This window comes from Accipiter gentilis, chromosome 14 (genome assembly GCF_929443795.1).
Source record: "Accipiter gentilis chromosome 14, bAccGen1.1, whole genome shotgun sequence".
Classification (NCBI taxonomy): Eukaryota; Metazoa; Chordata; class Aves; order Accipitriformes; family Accipitridae; genus Astur; species Astur gentilis.
In genome coordinates, this window is record NC_064893.1 from 16935412 (window position 1) to 16945770 (window position 10359).

A 10359-nucleotide genomic window follows, 5' to 3' on the forward strand; every position below is an offset into this window, starting at 1 on the left:
CTGAAGGTGAACAGGGAAGAAAATAATAAGGGAATTTTGTTAAGGTCTCATATTTTAGGGCAGCAGTGCTGTGCTGGAGCTGAATGCCATGTGATGGGGAAGTTTCCTCTCTGGAAGCAAAACTCATTTTCATTCTCCTTGACACAATGAAATAATTTACTCCTTTTGGCGACATCATAGCAATTCTTAGGGAATTAAAGCAATTTGATTCCTTATCATTCTGTTACATACCTTGGTGAACCAGCACAATTGTTTAGCAGAATTTAATGGCACTGAATATTTCCATGTGGGCAGGAGGTTGTGCTGTAAATCCCCCACAGCGCATCTCTTGCCTGCCTAAAAGCTGCCTTTCAATCAGCCGCCTGTCCCCACTACCAGGCAAGGGGCTGGTTGACACTTGTGGTCACCAACTCCCAGCCTGGTGTGGGACCTCATGGGTCCCACTGCAGGCAGCACCCTGGAATGGCACCCCAAGACCCCTCAGACACCCCACAGCTACCCAGCACCACGCAGCCCCGGTGGGTGCGTGGCGCGGCCCTGGGGCATCGGATGTGTGTAACTGATGGGGAAACCGAGTCAGAGAGTGGCCAGGCTGTCACCTCCTGCCCAATGTGCCTGTGGAGGGGCCGAGGCTGCCAGCAGCATGTCCTTCCCCCTGCCATACAGGGGTCTGGAGTGGGAGGCTTGGAAAAATGAGCCCCCCCCCCAGCCCCATGCCAATGCTCTGTGCTGGGAGCACATGGGCACAGCCACACTTAGGGCGCAGCCATAGCTGAGGGCCCATTAAGCACCAGCCACTGAAGAGAACAAAACCCAGAGCCACAAGGGTGTCAATTAGCAACTGGTTTATTACTGAGCCAGGTGCTGACACGAAGGGCCGGTCTCACTTGCCCCATTTTTTCCCCGTCAAGGGAAATTCTCACAGGCAGACAGTGATGCGGTGCCATCACTGGCAGCACTGTTCCGGAGGAGGGAGGGTGGGAGGACAGGATTTATTTGGGCCCAAAGCAGATAAGTTGTGGGGGAGGAGGAAAACAGGGACGGGGCAAGGCAAAAGCAAACAAGAAAAACTTCAGACACATATTTTTGGGGGCAAAAGTGAGGGTTTCCAGCAGGACTGGTCAGGCAGGTAGGAAGGAATAGGGGCATGAGGAGCAGCCACCTCCAACAAGTTTCCAGCAAGGGCAGAATCCAGGGGAGCAGGAGGGAGGGTCTGGGGGTGCGAGTGTGCTTTGGGGAGCTCCTGGTGCCCTTTCAGGCTGAGGGACCCGGAAGGAGGACCCAAACCTCAGCCCAAGGTTGCAGCACATGCAGGAGGACACCATGAGACACCATGCAGGGACGTGGCCACGCTCCCCTGCATCTCCACAGTGTCCCCAGCCATCACCCTGCCCCACTGCTCGCCAAAGATGACCCCATGTTCCCTGTCCCTCCGATCCTGTGTAACCCTGGCTCCTGCAGCTGTGCAGGAGAGGGCTGGTGCGTGGCACCCAGTGAGCCAAAATTAACTCGTCAGCTGCTGCCCCACCTCCAAACACTGATGGCTTTTATAGCCAGCATCTGGCTGTAGGCTGGGGCTTGTGCTGCTTGTGAGAGCAGTTGTGCTAGTGCATCTCAGCAGCTTGCAGCCACAGCTTCCCCTGCACTGTTGCTGTCAGCACTGTCCCTGTGAGCACCATTCCCTGTGTGCACCACCCTTCTGTGGTCATGGTCAATGGCAACTTGGAGGTGGCCATGTGCTGTGGCAGTTTGCTTGCCATCTGAGCTGCCATGAGGAGCCCCGTGTAGGAGAGGGCGCAGGGCTGGACCGGGAGCACCTCTGCTCTTCCACTCCCGGGCTCCGGGAAGCCCTTGGTTTGTAACACAAAGGGCTGGGCTGGGCCATTGGCACGACGGTCTCCTCACCACCCATGATCTCTGTCTGTCTCCCTGGAGGGCAGTTATTCATAGAGAAAACTCGAGTCGGGAGCAGAGACGTCTGCGTCAGGCAGTGAGTGGATCTTTGCTAAGCCTGGGGTGATTTTCTGTACCTCTCATTGCACCCTGCCCCCCAAGGAGACCTTCAGGCTGCCCAAGGTTCAGCCTGGACCAATATCTCTGAGATGTCCTCTGCTCCAACACCGGTGTGGTGCCTTCATTCCTACTGCCATGAAATGCTGCTCGGGTAAATGCTGCCTCCCTGCATTCATGAAACCGCAGTTTGGAGTTCATAGCTGGAAATCCTGAAGCCAAACATCCCTAAAATGCTTCAGCAAAAGTGAACGTGTCCAGGGGTGCCTGACAGCAGCAGCGTGTCCACCAGCACAGGGCCTCATCGTGCCCTGGGGGGATGGTGCAGAGCGGAAGTGGCTGCACAGCCCTCACAGAGACACTTGCTCTCATAGTTAAGAGGCAGTAATTAGGGTGCTCCTCTCTGCCCCGTGCTGTGGGACATTGAAGCTGGGGCTGCTGCTTGCAGGCAGCACAGGCAGCTCATGGCCTCTCGTGTTGCCTCCCCATTTCGCTCCTCCATCCCAGGCATTCTGCTGGTGCAGGAGGAGGATGGGACCGTGGTGCTGCTGGTGGTGCCCAACGTAGCACAACTCCCGGCACAACTTCCACTGCCAGCCTGTGCCTGACTCCCAGTGTTTCTAGGGGAGGTATTACTCCAGCTGAAAGGCCACAGGGAAAGTCAAACAAAAACACAGCGAGTCCTTCCCCTGCCTGCCTGCCAGCAGGGCTGGGGCTCCCCTTCCCCCCCGCCATGGGCAGGCTGATGCTGCCCATGGCTGTGGTCTTGGCACTGGCTGTCCGTCGCAGAGCTGGTTTCATCAAACCCCATCTGCAGAGGCAGTCGGGCTGTCCCTGCCTGCCATGCGGCGAGGGGGGTGTCAGCATGGAGCAGCTCCCTGGGACACCCAGAACCCACCAGTTATCACCACCAGGGTCCTGGGACAGCCCAGCACCAGCCACCCCCTGCCGCGTCCTCTTTGGCCCCTGCCGCCGTCCCCACTGCGGGAGAGACCCAAGCGTGGCAGCACGGCAGCACTCCGCTCTGGCCTGCCCCTCATGGCAATCAATGGCCATAAATATTGCTTAGCATCTGAACGGCTAAGCAACTGCTTAGAAAGTAAATTACTGCTTAATTACATGAAATTATGAAGAAATTTATTTTCAGAGTGATAGTGGGTCTGGTCTGATGTGAACTCCTAACAACATGACGTTATTCTCCCTGGGAAAGAGAGCTGCTGCCATGCTGGGGTTTGTGCTGGCACCAGGACACAGTTCAGCACAGTTTTGCTGCAACAAGTTTCTGCAGAATAAAGACAGGGCTGTGGGTTACAAATGGCCTCGCCAGGGTGTGTCCCTGCTGTCCCCAGCCTTGCCAGGAACATGCAGGGGATGGATGTGCATGATGGCTCTGGACCAAATAACTAATCCCAATCCCAGGACAAACCATCCTGTAACTATTGCTGGTGTTTCAGAAACAGCTATTGCCACGGTGGATGTGAAATTTAAGGCAGAAAAGCTTTAGTATTCCCAAGGCAAAAAGGCTGCTGGTGGGCAATGTGCGCCCACAGCCCAGAAAGCCAACCGTACGCCCAGGCTGTATCAAACGAAGCACGGCCAGCAGGTCGAGGGAGGTGATTCTGCCCCTCTACTCCGCTCTGGTGAGAGCCCACCTGCAGCACTGCGTCCAGCTCCGGGGTCCTCACTACAAGACAGACGTGGACCTGCGGGAGTGGGTCCAGAGGAGGGCCACAAAAACGATCAGAGGGATGGAACACCTCTGCTGTGAGGAAAGGCCGAGAGAGTTGGGGTTGTTCAGCCTCGAGAAGAGAAGGCTCTGGGGAGACCTTGTCACGGCCTTCCAGTACTTAAAGGGGGCTTATAAGAAAGATGGGGACAAACGTTTTAGCAGGGCCTGTTGTGACAGGACACGGTGTAATGGTTTTAAGCTAAAAGAGGGTAGATTCAGACCAGATACAAGGAAGAAACTTTTTACGGTGATGGCGGTGAAACCCTGGAACAGGTTGCCCAGAGATGTGGTAGATGTCTCATCCCTGGAAACATTCAAGGTTATGTTGGACGGGGCTCTGAGCAACCTGATCTAGTTGAAGAGGTCCCCCCTTCATTGCATTGGGTTGGACTAGATGACCTTTAAAGGTCACCTCCACCCCAAACCAGTCTGTCATTCTATGATTCTATGAGCACAGTCAGTAGATAGGGATGAAGCAGGAGCTGGGCGGGGAGGGCTGCGTCTTCCTTGTCCCTTGTGGAGAGCAAAGCCAAGGGACAAAACCCAGCCTGTCCTGCCTGGGGCCTGTAGCCCTGTGCTTCTAACGGCTACTTTCAAACCATGGTGAGAAAACTCTGCTCAGTGTCTCTGATTTCCCCCTCCTAGCTATGTGCTGAACTTTCCCCTGCGTTTTTTTGGTTAAACCTCCTTTGTCACCATTCCAGCTCATTCCTTTTGCTCTCTGTCCCAGGGATGTGTCCCATGGCAGCAGGACCAGGCAGGGTCCATCACCACGTGGGCAACCCAGCAGTTGGGGGGGACCCTATGAAGCTGGAGGGATGCGTGTGGGGCTGTGGGCCCAGGCTGACCCTGCTTGGACGTGCTCAGCTCCAGCACAGAAACTCTGGGTCTAGGGCAGGCCAGGAGCTGGAGAGATACCCAGCACCCATCCCAGCCACTGTCCTTCTCACTGCCCAGCTGCTACCACCAGAAAACAAGGAGGTTTCCTTGGTGTGGAGCTATCTGGGGTTTATTAACCATGACTGTGGTGAACAGGGACCTAGACACATCATTTTGGCAGTCCCAGGCAATGCTGCTGGCCACAGGCAGCAGGAGGGCTCTGCCCACTGTGAGAGGCAGATGACAGAGCTCACATGGGGCTCTGCCCAAAAAGATGTTCCTGAAGCACATGGGAGCTTCAAACAAGAGAGTTTTCAAGCTCTGCATAGAAATGAAGGTAGCGGCGGGTGATGGCAGAGACTGGGGGCTGCGGTGGTGGCGGCGGGGGCTGCAGTGCCCTTGCACCCACCGGGCTCAGCACTTGCTGGCTGCGTTTGCAGGGCTTTTCCCAGGGGGATGGCTGGTGGCTTGCACAGCCAACACCTGCTCCTGCCTGCTTGGGGGCATCTGTCCCCAGGAATGGCTGGGACGGGGGTTGAGTGGCTGCTGGGGTCACCGCCATCCCCACCAGCCCCTTCCACTGTCACGCTGACCCCAGCACCAGCACTAGCACTGGCTCTGGCCAGATGCTGGGGCTCCTGGGCAGGTACCACGCCACAGTGGTGTAAGGCTCCCAGGGGCTCAGGCTTATGGGGTGATGAGGTCCTTTTGGCTGGACGGAGCCTCAGGAGATGCTTAGTCCCAGCTGCTGCCCAAAGCAAGGTCACCCATGGGGTCAAAGTGGGCTGCACATCGCCCAGGGTGGAGCCCGTGCCACTGGGGGAATGTCCTCAAAGGGACAAATATTTAGACTAGAGGTTTTGGAGTAGCTCCTCCTGGGAGCACGGGGCTCACTGGGCTTGGCACCGGACACATGGGCAGCAGGCCTTGCCTGCCTACACTTTAGGCAGAAAACCGTGGTTCCTGTGCACCAAGCGGGCAGCCACGCCAGGGCTGGGCTGCTCCCTGCTCCCCCGGCACACACCACCAACCCCGTCCTGCCAGCCAAGCCCAGGGCTGTGCCCATGCTCCCTGGGAGCTCCAACCTAAACCATTTTGGGGCCATGCCTGGCAGCTGCCCCCCGCCCCGTGCGCAGCCCTGCTCTTCCGTCCAGCTGCCCCCAGGGCCCCGAATGCCCTGTCCAAGTTCGCCCTGTCCCTGTCTTGCAGCTGGCACTACCTCCTTCAGAACAGTCTAGTTGCCATTCCTACCTCGCGGCCCCGGGCAAGTTTATTACCAGGGTTTGTTTTCCCTGTGCGTAGTCCTGCTGCCTTCTGTGCCTCAGTGCTAGTGCACGACCCACCGGCGAGCTGCTGCGTTAGAGCTGCTGACAGCACGGTCTGTGCCTGCAGTGGCCGGGGCGATGGGGCACTTGTGGCCCCCTCTGCCCAGTGACACTGGGGGCACCCTGCAGTGCTGCTTTTGCTGTGTCTCCAGCACGGACCCCATTCGGACCAGTAAGCCAGAAGGAAGCATCCCTTTGACCAGTCCTCAAATCCTGTTCATCCCTCTGGGTTGTTTTAGGGCCAAAGCCACGAAAAGCCACCTACACAGAGAACTGTTTCCCCCCACCCTAAATTTCCCAGTGGTATAAATTATAGGTGTTATTTATGAGCAAAAGGCTGGAGGGAGCAAAACGCATCCCCTACCCCATCCTGCCCATGCCGGGAAAGGGACACGGGTGCCGAATCCGAGGCCAGGAGCTTCAAATCCCCCAACAGCCGCTACCCGCAAGCCAGCTGTGAGCTGGAAACAAGCTCCAGGAGCCATCAGCGGGAGTATGAGCGTGTCCCAGGCCCCCCAAACACAGCAGCTCCTGCCTGCTGCCAACACCCTGCTTAGCACAACCTACAGCACCGCAGCCCAGCCTGCTCGAGGGTAAGGCTGGCAGCCAGCAGCAGGCAGCACCACAGGTGGGACCTGCCAGCCCAGGGTGAGCAGTGGCTCTGCTGACAGCCACCTCTCAAAGACAGACAGCGTTTTTCCCAGCTCTCAGCCGGAGGACCCAGCCCAGGGGCCCACGGGGAGGGGACCCCAGCTGCATGCTGGTGACAGAGGGAATGGGGCAGAATAAAACTGGGGGCAGAAAACCCAGCAGATGCTGCACAGGGGTGCTGGGGAGCAATGGCGAGGTCTCAGCATCCTGCGTTTGCTCCTGCTGACCAGCTGGCTCTTAGAGCAGGAAACCTCCGATGGAAGCAGGGAGACCTGAGGCTCCCCAGCATGCCGACGCTGCTGCCCTGAAGTGCCTGTGGATGGTGTCCAATAGGAAGGGTTTCTGCACAGCACCATGCACAGCGCCCACCCTGCACCCACCCAAATGCTCCCAGACTCCTACAAGGTGCCAGGAGCTGCTCCGGACACATGGGGATGGCCAGACTGGAGCTCAGGATCACAAGGCACATCCTGAGCAATGAGGGCCCCTGGGGAAGAGGAGTCTGGTGAGGGCAGCACCCCTGCCCTGCCCTCTCCCCTGCCATTATAATAAATTGACAAAAATAACCTAATCTGGACTGTAACTGCATTTTCTTAATCTGAAAGGAAGAGTCCTGCAGTCAATAAGCGACAGAGTCCCCAAGGGCTCTTGCTGCTGAGGAAGAATTGAGCCATTGCTATGCTAACAAGTATATTAGCTAATGAAAACAGTATTTAAAATAATCATAATATTTCTTTATTTGCATGTAAAGATGACATAATAAAAGATAATTAGCAGCATGTGAAGCAGTTCTACTACTCAATTTTCTCAGTTTAGCTAATTAATTATCTTAGTAAAATGCATCATTATGGCTAATTTTAGAAAATCTAGCAGCTGCAAGGTCATAGTGGGAACAATTTCAATTTGTAGTTGGAAGAAACATGAAAGTGAGTCAGATAATCTTTTATTAGATAATAATAATAATGAATCACACAGGCATGTATTTAAGCACTTTAAAAGGCAGAAAATGGACTGAGTCATTTAATAATGTCATCAACTGTGTTTCCAACACAGGCTTTTGGGGAAGCATGGGGGCACTTGGCCCTTGTCCCTGCCTGAAAGGACACATGTCCTGGTGCCAGCTTGGGGAAGCCTCTGTCGGCATGTGGGGGGCTGAAGTGCCATGGAGGAGCTGCTCTGGGCCCCCCAGCCTGTGCCTGCAGTGCTCCAGGTCTGGGCAGGAGGATGGCTGGACAGGTGTGTCACAGCAGATCACCCTCCTACCAGGTTGGCCATGGGGGGATGCCCTGGGCCCCTTGGCCTTGCTGATGGCAGAGCACCCCCAGGGCTTGCTGCAGCCTGCAAGTGGGGGGGTAGGGGCAGTGGGGCTGTGGGATGCCCCAGCACAAGGTGGGAGGAAGAGCGTGTGCTGATGGATAATGGCTCCCGTTGGGGATGCTGCTGGGGATGCTGGAGGCAGGCACAGTGGCACGGGTGGCCTGTGCTGGGGGAGTCAAAGCCCAGTCTGGGGCTGGGGCCAAGACAAGATGGGGAGGGAGCACAGGACCCCTGTGCCAGCGCCCATGAGGCCCATGTGCTGGCCCCAGCCCCCAGCCCCTCTGGGACACCTCTGCTGCTGCTGGGGCTCTGCCCTGCAGGAGGAAGTGGTTTTACCACCCAAAAGCAGCCTGATCCCCCCAGAGCCGGTGAAAGTGGTGGTGCCAATGCACCACGGCTCATCCCATCCCACCACCACCAGCTCCGGGAGCAGGCCAGCAAGCCTTTCCCTCTGCTGCTGGGATGAATTGGCCCATCTATGCCTTTCCTGGTAAAACCTTTGTAAGAAAACCTGGTGTGAGCCCCAGAGCCATGGTGCATCACCTCTTCCCATCACCCCACCATCTGGGTTAAATGCAGAGCTGGGCCCCCCATGTACATGGTGAGTGTTTTTGACACAACGCAAATAATAAAGCAGAAAATATCACTGCTCTCGCAGGAAGCAGAAAGCAGGTTTAAACCTCGCGTGCATGCAGGTGAGCCTCCACCCAGCTCCCCCTGCCATGCCCCAGGTTCTGCTCACAGCTTCTGGAGCAGCGCCGGGAATGAGGGGTTTCCCTCAAAGCAGCATGCAAAGCCACACTGTTGCCCCAGCTGAAAGCCAGGCCTGAGACCCCCGGGATGCTCCTGGTTGCTGTGGCAACATACAGCCCTCCTCCATGATGCTATGATCGGGCCTGTTGTCATGGCAATGACCCAACCCACAGCCCTGGGATACCCTCCCAGTGTGGCCCGTGGACACCCCAGTGTCACTGGCACAGCCCAGGGACATCCCAGCAGCACTGATGTGGCCCAAGGACACGCCGGTGGCACCAACATGGTCCAGGGATGCTCCAGCAGCACAAGCACAGCCCAGGGACACCCCATCAGCATCTACCTGGCCTGCGGACACCCCATCAGCACTCACAGCCCAGGGACACTCACAGCACCTGCACTGTCTGGGGGAAACCCCATCGGCACCCACCACCAAAGTGGGTGCACTGGAGGACGCCCACAGCCACAGCTCAGCCCAGCTCCATCTTCAGCTTCTTACCCCCTCTCTTGCGCATGTTCACTGCCAGCAGTCAAATATTTTCTCGGCTTAAAGCAGTAACTAAATTACATTTCACCCTGGAAAACTATTCGTAATGCAATTTGGCTCCATTTGTGGTCAGAATTAGCCAAGCTGCGGAGAGAAAAACAGGTATATTAGGCATCAGTGTGCAGTGTTTCTCCTGCTTCCGCTCAGCAAGTTTACAGGAATTCAGCTGGCAAAGACAATGGCAGAAGGCACTGGGGACGAGACATCTCTTCTGCATTGCCCATGGCAAGACTCCCAGGTCCCTCCGCTTGCCCAGACTGGGCAGGACAAGGGGTGCGGGATGGCTGTGGGGTGCTGCTGGCTGCTGCGTACCCCATGGAGCAGGTCCCCTCAACTAACAATGAATTAGAAATTAATTCTAATTTCTGGCTGTGGCAAGACAAACTGTCCCTGGGCTGCTCCACGCTGCAGCCACTCCTGCTTCCAGCCCTGGATTTGTTACTCCTGTTTTTACAGCAATTGCTTGCGTGGTGCCTCCAAAACGATGTTCTAGTGCACTACAGCAATTTGAAGGCTCTATTTACCTCCTCAGCATCAAATACCTTTGGTGCACAGGAGCATTAATAAAAAACCAGCCACCCAAAGAGCTGCTTTGTGCTGCTCCCAGCACAGCTCTCATGCCCCAAGGAAGCCAGGCGGTGGAGGAGCCACTTGAGTTGCCTTTGATCTCCTGGGGTTGCTTGAAGCTGAAGTCTGGTCACCACCGCACACCCACACAGCTCCCCCTGCACACAAAACACTTCCTGTTTCCACAGGCTCTGTGGTGAAAAGGCACTTTCAACCTGAGGCCCTGAAGTCAGCTTTCTAGCCTCCTAAAAGAGCTCAGCAGCGGCCGATCCTTCCCCAACACCCCTCCTCCAAAGGGCCCTGGGCTTGGAGGGTGCCCTCAACCCTCAACCAACCCCTATGCCTGCCAGGAGCTCCCCTGGGCACCCCCCCCACCATCCCTCTGGGCTGCCATGCAGGATGGGGCCAAGGAATCGGGGGTGCCCGCTCCTGCCAGCAGCACCAGGGCCAGCATGTTGGCAGACCTGCAGGCAGCTCCCAGCCAGAGGACAGGCATCCCCGTGCTTGCCAGCACAGCTCAGGGTGGAGAGATGTATCTACCACCCAGCTGAAGGCTATCAGCAGCTTTATCAATAAAACTG